Genomic DNA, 8,817 nt, shown 5'->3' with positions numbered 1-8,817 from the left:
GGATTTGTGACCCTGGTCAGGCAATTGGATTGGAACAGAAGTTGTGTTCCACTCACAGGTGGTCCTAAGATCGAGTGGAGAGTCCTCTAGGGACCTTGGGGGTGTCTGCCGACTCTGTGCCCAGGTGCCCTGGTGCTGGAGTCGACTGGAAGGGCTTTTTCTTTTTTCTTTTTTAAAGATTCATTTATTATAAATAAGTACACTGTAGCTGTCTTCAGACACACCAGAAGAGGGCATCAGATCTCATTACAGATGTTTGTGAGCCACCATGTGGCTGCTGGAATTTGAACTCAGGACTTCTGGAAGAGCAGTCAGTGCCTTTAACTGCCGAGCCATCTCTCCAGATCCTATTTCTTTCTTTCATTTTCTTTTTTAAAAGATTTATTTATTTATTTATTATTTATATATATGAGTTCACTGTAGCTGTAGAGATGGTTGTGAGCCTTCATGTGGTTGTTGGGAATTAAATTGAATTTTTGTAGGACCATGCTTGCTCTGGTCGGCCCCACTTGCTCAGGCCCAAAGATTTATTTCTTATCATAAATAAGTACACTGTAGCTGTTTTTTGACACACCAGAAGAGAACATTAGATCTCATTATGGGTGGTTGTGAGCCACCATTTGGTTGCTTGGATTTGAACTCAGTACCTTTGGAAAAGCAGTCAGTGCTCTTATCCACTGAGCCACCTCATCAGCCCATAATTTTCTATTTCTACAAAATCATCCATGATATTTTTATAGCGATTGAATTTATTTACTAGATTGAATTTGGTAGCACTGTCATCTTAACAATACAGGTGAGTTTCCCCCGCCCCCTCGCGTAGGACGCGGCGGCGGGGCGGCCCCGGCCCGTCTCCCGGCGCGTCCTCAGGATGCTCGGGAGCTGAGCGCCGGGGGCGGCGGAGGGTCGCGGTCTGTCCGGGCCCTCGCCTCGGAGCGCAGGGCCAAGGGAGGGAGTCACGATGTCAGGTAGCCGCCAGGCCGGCTCGGGTTCCGCTGGGACGAGCCCCGGCTCCTCGGCCGCCTCCTCGGTGACTTCCGCCTCCTCGTCCTTATCCTCGTCTCCGTCGCCGCCGTCCGTGGCGGCCTCGGCGGCGACTCTGGTGTCCGGCGGCGTGGCTCCGGCCGCGGGCTCCGGCGGCCTCGGCGGCCCGGGGCGGCCTGTGCTGGTGGCGGCCGCGGTGTCTGGCAGCGCGAGCGCCGGCGGGGCGGTGTCCGCGGGCCAGTCCCGGCTCAGCTGCGCGGCCAGGCCCAGCGCCGGCGTTGGAGGGAGCAGCTCCAGCCTCGGCAGTAGCAGTAGGAAGCGACCTCTGCTCGTCCCGCTTTGTAACGGGCTCCTCAACTCCTACGAGGACAAAAGCAACGACTTCGTCTGTCCCATCTGCTTTGATATGATTGAGGAGGCATACATGACAAAATGTGGCCACAGCTTTTGCTACAAGTGTATTCATCAGAGTTTGGAGGACAATAATAGATGTCCCAAGTGTAATTATGTTGTGGACAATATTGACCATCTCTATCCTAATTTCTTGGTGAATGAACTCATTCTCAAACAGAAGCAAAGATTTGAGGAAAAGAGGTTCAAATTGGACCACTCAGTGAGTAGCACCAATGGGCATAGGTGGCAAATATTTCAAGATCTACTGGGAACTGATCAAGATAACCTTGATTTGGCCAATGTCAACCTCATGTTGGAATTATTAGTGCAGAAGAAGAAACAACTGGAAGCAGAATCACATGCAGCTCAGCTACAGATCCTTATGGAATTCCTCAAGGTTGCAAGGAGAAATAAGAGAGAGGACATCCGGTACAGTGATGAATAGAAGTGGTGATAGCTGGGCATCCTAGTCTTGATGCTGATCTCAAAGTGAAATCATTCGACGTGTCACCATTAGCAATTGGAGCAGATCCAGAAGGAACTAAGTGTTTTGGAAGAGGATATTAAAAGAGTGGAAGAAATGAGTGGCCTCTACTCTCCTGTCAGTGAAGATAGCACAGTGCCTCAATTTGAAGCTCCTTCTCCATCACACAGTAGCATTATTGATTCTACAGAATATAGCCAACCTCCAGGTTTCAGTGGGACCTCTCAGACAAAGAAACAGCCTTGGTATAACAGCACATTAGCATCAAGACGAAAGCGACTCACTGCTCATTTTGAAGACTTAGAGCAGTGTTATTTTTCTACAAGGATGTCTCGTATCTCAGATGACAGTAGAACTGCAAGCCAGTTAGATGAATTTCAAGAATGCTTGTCCAAGTTTACTCGATACAACTCAGTAAGACCGTTGGCCACATTGTCTTATGCTAGTGATCTCTATAATGGTTCCAGCATAGTTTCTAGTATTGAGTTTGACCGGGATTGTGACTATTTTGCAATTGCTGGAGTTACAAAGAAGATTAAAGTCTATGAGTATGGCACAGTCATCCAGGATGCAGTGGATATTCATTACCCTGAGAATGAAATGACCTGCAATTCCAAAATCAGCTGTATCAGTTGGAGTAGTTACCATAAGAACCTGCTAGCCAGCAGTGATTATGAAGGCACTGTTATACTATGGGATGGATTCACAGGACAGAGGTCAAAGGTCTATCAGGAGCATGAAAAAAGGTGTTGGAGTGTTGACTTTAATCTGATGGATCCTAAACTTCTGGCTTCAGGTTCTGATGATGCAAAAGTGAAGCTGTGGTCTACCAATTTAGACAATTCTGTGGCGAGCATTGAGGCAAAGGCTAACGTGTGCTGTGTGAAGTTCAGCCCCTCCTCCAGGTACCATCTGGCTTTCGGCTGTGCAGATCACTGTGTCCACTACTACGACCTTCGTAACACTAAACAGCCAATAATGGTATTCAAGGGACACCGAAAAGCAGTGTCTTATGCCAAGTTTGTGAGTGGTGAAGAAATTGTCTCAGCCTCAACAGACAGCCAACTAAAGCTGTGGAATGTGGGAAAACCATACTGTCTACGTTCCTTCAAGGGTCATATTAATGAAAAAAACTTTGTAGGCCTTGCTTCCAATGGAGATTATATAGCGTGTGGAAGTGAGAACAACTCCCTCTACCTGTATTATAAAGGACTTTCTAAAACTTTGCTAACTTTTAAGTTTGATACCGTTAAGAGTGTATTAGACAAAGATCGGAAAGAAGATGACACAAATGAATTTGTCAGTGCTGTGTGTTGGCGGGCACTATCAGACGGGGAGTCCAATGTGCTGATTGCTGCTAACAGCCAGGGTACAATTAAGGTGCTAGAATTGGTATAAAGAGTTTCCTGAAGTCAAACTGAGTTTGATCCTCCCAAAAGCCATCTGCAGCTGATGATGAGAAGAAAAAGAAATGGCATGTAATGTCTCTCCCAACATCATTTGGATTTGTTTTAAGTACCTTTTCCCTCCTTTATGCCTTTGGGACACTGGGAATATCCAGAGAATTCGCCACCATCAGTGTAACTATGAACTTTGCTGTTGGCAGTGTGGCTAATTTTTGTGATAGGGAAACAAATTCTTTTAAATAAAAATAATAAACAACAACAACAAAAAAAAAACAATACAGGTTATCGCAGGTCATGAATATGGGATGTCTCCATTTTTATTCCACTGAATTTCCTTCAGTCTTGTTCTGGAATTAATGGTGTATATGTTTTCTGCTTTGTTAGTTAAGATAATTCTCAAATATTTTATTTTTTCTAATGTTATTATGAATTGAACTGTGGAATTTTTTTAATTTACTTTTTTTGAATCTTTATTGTTAGTGCATGGAAATGCAATGATTTGATTGTATATTGAAACTTTATTGAATTCTGTAATATTTTGTGTAACATTTAGAAGTTTTCATATATATTATGCCATTTATACATTTACTTTTTCCTTTCCAATATTGAAGTCTTGAATTTCAGTTTTTTTGCTGATTATTTTTCTCATTTTTAAAATTTTACTTTTTATTACTTTCCCCCTTTTATTAAAAATAGATTCTTCCCTCAAACAATATATCCTGATTACAGTTTCCCTCCATCTACGCCTCCCAGTTCCTCCCCACATTCCCTTCCATCTGGATCCACTTCCCTTTTGTCTCTCATTAGAAAAGGACAAGCATCTAAGAGGTAACAACAAAACAAACAAAATAAAATATAAGTTAAAATAAAACCTATCCCTTTGAAGATTGACAAGGCAACCCAACAGAAGGAAAAGAGCCCAAGTGAAGACACAAGAATCAGTGACCCACTTATTCACACTAAGGAATAGCTTATAGATAAAAATACTAAACTGGAAGCCATAATATATACACAGAGGACCTGGTGCAGACACATGCAGGCCCTGTGCATGCTGCCTCAGTCTCTGTGAGTTCATATGAGCTTTGCTTGGTTGCTTTAGATGAACTTGTTTCCTTGGTGTCCTCCATCCCATCTGGCTTTTACATTCTTTCTGCCTCCTTTTCTGTGGGATTCCCTGAGCCCTGAGGGAAGGGATTTGATGGAGACATTCCATTTAGGGCTGAAGAATATCCTCTTCTGTCACTCCTCACCTATTCTTTTGAGGCTGGATCCCTCCCACACCCACGGCTCACATTTTCTCAGCTAGTCTAGAAGTGAGCAAGTGCCTCAATACTTGTTCTGCTTCAATGCCAAGGTTATAGGTATGCATTGGATGCCCATCTTGCTGCATGTGGGCTGAGATCCAAGCTTCAGTCTTCATGTTTGCTCAGTAAAGGTTCCTAACATGACTCATCTAGTCCATGAATAATATTTTAATAGTCACAGAATTCAATTTGATGAGGATTTTAATGCCAACACTTTTAAGGGATACTGATCTACCATTTTCTTTTCTTGTAATTTGTGTTTGTTGTTTTGATATCTGCTTCACACTGTCTTTATAAAACAAAGAAATGAGTTTACCGTCCTTTTTGGATACTGTCCCTTACGTTGTAGTCCAGAGTAGCTTTGAATACATGCTTTTCCAGCCTCAAGCCTCCAGAGTGCAAGATATGTACCACCAGATCTGGGACTTCTTCATTTTCTAGGAGTTTTCCTCTTAAATGTTTGGTAGCATGCATATGAAGACATCTGTACTGGCTAGTTTTTATTAACTTGACACAAACCGGAGTCACTTGGGAAGAGAGAATCTCAGCTGAGGAATTACCTCTATGATATTGGTCTGTTGGTATGTCTGTGGGGCCATTTTCTTAACAAATGATTGATGTAGGAAGTCATTGAAGTAGGATTGATGCGTTGTTAGTTGTGGCATCCCTGAGCAGATGGGCCTGCACTGTATTAGAAAGGTAGTTGAGGCCCCAACCTAGTATGCCTACCCCTGATGGTGCTACTTCCAACTTCTAGGCTCCAGGCAATATGTACATCACCTGCCCACAACCTACAGGGTCCTTTTATGCTACACACAACCTCTGCCCAGTCAGAATCTTCACATCTTGAACTAAGGTCTATCCAATTGAGCCTGCCTGATCTGCCTGAGAGTGCCTTCCACTCTCTCCATACTTAGCCTGGGTCCCATGTCCAGTGTTGGCACCTAATCTGGCCACTGATACTTTGTGCTACTCCCCAACTTCCAGGCTTTAGACATGACTCACACTTTCAAATCACAATCAACAAGCCACTTGCAAGTCACATTCAACTTTTCTGTCCAGGCAGGTCCTGTAAATCATGTGCCATGGCCTAACGTGGAGAATATGCTTAATCTTCCCACTATAAAACCTCTCCAAATCCCAAGATCTAGCCTGGATCTCACGCTTAATACCCCAGCTTCATATGGCCACCCCTACTTGCATTGTCTGCAACTTACAGGGTTTTGGCCACTACTTATGCTGTCTTACTGTAGTCTAAAGACCCCTTGCATGCCCATCCAACCACTCAGCCAAGCTAGGTCCTGTACACCTTGTGCCAGGATCTAGGCAGGTGATTCCACCCGATTCTTGTGGGGCTGTGGGTGTAGGGGAAGAGGGGAGAGGGAGAGAGCCCACGTCCAGCCAGAGTTCTTGTGCTCTGGGCAGGCAGACATGGGAGGACTGTCGGACGTTTTCCACGTGGCCCTGGGTGAGCATCTGGCTGTGTGAAGCCACTGAACCCACATGGCGGGGGTTGGAGGAGGGGCAGTCCCCAGTACCAGGTTCTCAGTCTCTGGCATCGTATGCTGGATACAGCAGAGGAGCTGAGAACAGAATAGGGGCCCCAGGGTAGCACTAGACCCTGGAGATACGGGAAGAGGGGGCAGGGGGGAAGAGGAGGGGGTGCTGGGTGGTTCCCATGCAGGCAAGCGGGAGTCCTTAGTCTGGTTTGTGGCTGGAGTGTAGGAAGGCCTTCTGACAGGAGGTTAGATGTGGCTCGCTAGAAGAAAGCCTACCCCATTGTTCAAGCACAGTGGGCCTTGATGAACAGAAACAGTCTATGGTTTTAGAGCTTTATTTTAGAAAGGCATGGGGAAAGAGAGAAGGTAGAAAGAGAGAGACTGGCCATGGTCATGTGGAGGGGGGGGAGAGAAAAGAGCTAGAGAATTTAAAAGGTGAAAGCTTAAGAGAGAGGTAAAAGCTGAGAGAGAGAGAGAGAGAGAGAGAGAGAGAGAGAGAGAGAGAGCTAGCTTAGAGAGTGAGGAGGGGCCAAGCAGCCCCTCTTATAGTAGGCTTGTTATCTTGCTGTTGCTAGGTAACTGTGGAGGAGTCTAGCCAGAAGGCCAGAAGCTTGGGACATTGTGTACGTGACTGCTAGCCATGAGCCTCTTCTGTGGGGGCTGTGGGGGCTGTGGGGGCTGTGGGGGCTTTGGGGGCTGTGGGGGCTGTGGGGGCTGTGGGGGCTGTGGGGGCTGTGGGGGCTGTAGAGGCAGTAACTATGACAGGAGCTAGGAGTCCAGGAGTCATGAGGTGACTGTCCCATGTAGATGAAAATTACCACCCATCGGGTTTCACTGGGGTTTAAGACCTCAGCTTGACTGGAGAGCAGACTGTCTGTGCATAGCCCATTGCCCCACAGATTCTCCCTTTCATGCACCTTCTCAAAACTCCAGATCTACCTCCAGTCTCCATGCTTGGACCAGGATGCACATTCTGCACACAAACCCAGCCTCTTTTCTGCCTGACTTCATTCTATCTTAGCCATATTACAGCTTTCAGGTTCATCCTGGCCCACAGATCCTGTGATCTGGTTCAGCCTGGTATGTTTACTTCAGACCTAATAAAAGAATAATAATAGAATCAATAAAAGAAGTGCTTTTGGCCACATTGCATTTCAAAAATATAAGCAATATGAAAGATTGAGTCAGTATTTGCCCACCCTAACCCAGCAGTCCTATAGAAATATTCTCTAATGGGAGTTACTTAGATGAAACCTATGATGTAGATTTTTTTTTGTTTTTTTCTAACATAGTATTTTTTATTGATTATTTAGGAATTTCACACAGCACACCCCAATTACACTTGCTTATCATTCGTCCCAGGTCCACCCTCCCCTTCTCATGCCCTTTCTGTCAAAAGAAAAAAATATACCAAGTCTAATTTGCATTGCCCATATACTCACTGCAGCATGGTCAAATGCTGAGTGACCAGCTCCTTAAAGATAACTGTGTCCTTCCCAACCCACCAGAAGCCATCAACAATGAAGAACTTCACTTCAGCATCTTTACCACATTTTTAAAGGACTCTCTTCAAAAGCTTTCTATCTGGTCTCTCTCTCTCTCTCTCTCTCTCTCTCTCTCTCTCTCTCCCTCTCTCTCTCTCCCTCCCTCTCTCTCTCTCTCTGGTGGCATGTTGTCACAGAAGCCTTCAATGTCTCTTGTTTTCAATTATGACTGTACAGTCATGAGCACCACTGCAAGAGAAGCTTCCTTGCTCATAACAGTCAGCAGCAGCATAGACCATGGATTTCCACATGGTTTCCAGTGGCAGCACAGACCATGGACTTCAACATGGCTTCTAGCAGTAACATGGACTGCAGATATCCACATGACCTCCAGTATCAGCATGGATTATAGACCCCCAACAGCCTTGATCACAGACATAAAGATGGTTTCTGGTGGCAACACAGACAAGGGACTTCAAGATAGCCTTCAGTGGTGACAGGGACTATGACATCAACATGGCCTCCAGAGGGGAGCACAGACTACAGACATGAACATAGCCTCTGGCAAGTAACATGTACCACAAACATTAACATGATTTCAGTAGGCAACCTACACCACAGATACCAACATATCATCTGGCAGTAACAAAGACCATGAACATCAATGTGGTCTCAGGCAGCATTACAGACCATGGGCATCCACATGGCTTCTGGAAACAAACTGTACATTGGAAATCAACACAATCAACATGGACTGAGTTGCCAGCACAGATCACTGACACCAGCATGGCCTCTTGCCACAGCACGGACCATGGAGGTCTTTTGAGGAGTCATAAACCAGAAAATGAATCAATTTTTCCTTTTGGATGTCTTGTTGTTGCCTAATTAGAGCCAGGGCAATTGTGTGACTGGACAATGCATTTAGGGACAAAACCTATGTGAGCTTCAGGCTCCTGCACACCACCCTGAAGGCCCTACTCAGTAATAACATGCTTATTTCCCTTGTGCAACTGTGATCCTATACTTGTCAGTTTCCCCAAGGCATCTTTTAGTTCTGCCTCTCTCCTCTGCACACTTACCCTACATCCTGCCATCATTCTTACCTCTCCATTGAACATTCATCCTTCAAAGCAGGATAACAAACTATTGTATATATGTATATATCTCCCACACAATTTTATAAGCAAATATTTATTAGAATAAGTCATTGGTCTGGTTCAAGATTTCTGGTTTCTAAAGCACTATAAGTACTAGACTATTGTT

At 45.0% G+C, this 8,817-nt stretch overlaps 1 pseudogene; it reads left to right on the top strand.

Annotated features, from left to right (window-relative positions):
• Positions 800 to 3,535, top strand: Gm6206 (predicted pseudogene 6206; annotated as a pseudogene).

This window comes from Mus musculus, chromosome X, assembly GCF_000001635.26.
Source record: "Mus musculus strain C57BL/6J chromosome X, GRCm38.p6 C57BL/6J".
Classification (NCBI taxonomy): Eukaryota; Metazoa; Chordata; class Mammalia; order Rodentia; family Muridae; genus Mus; species Mus musculus.
The sequence above is the reverse complement of the archived record's forward strand: the minus strand, read 5'-3'. Positions and strand labels throughout refer to the sequence as shown.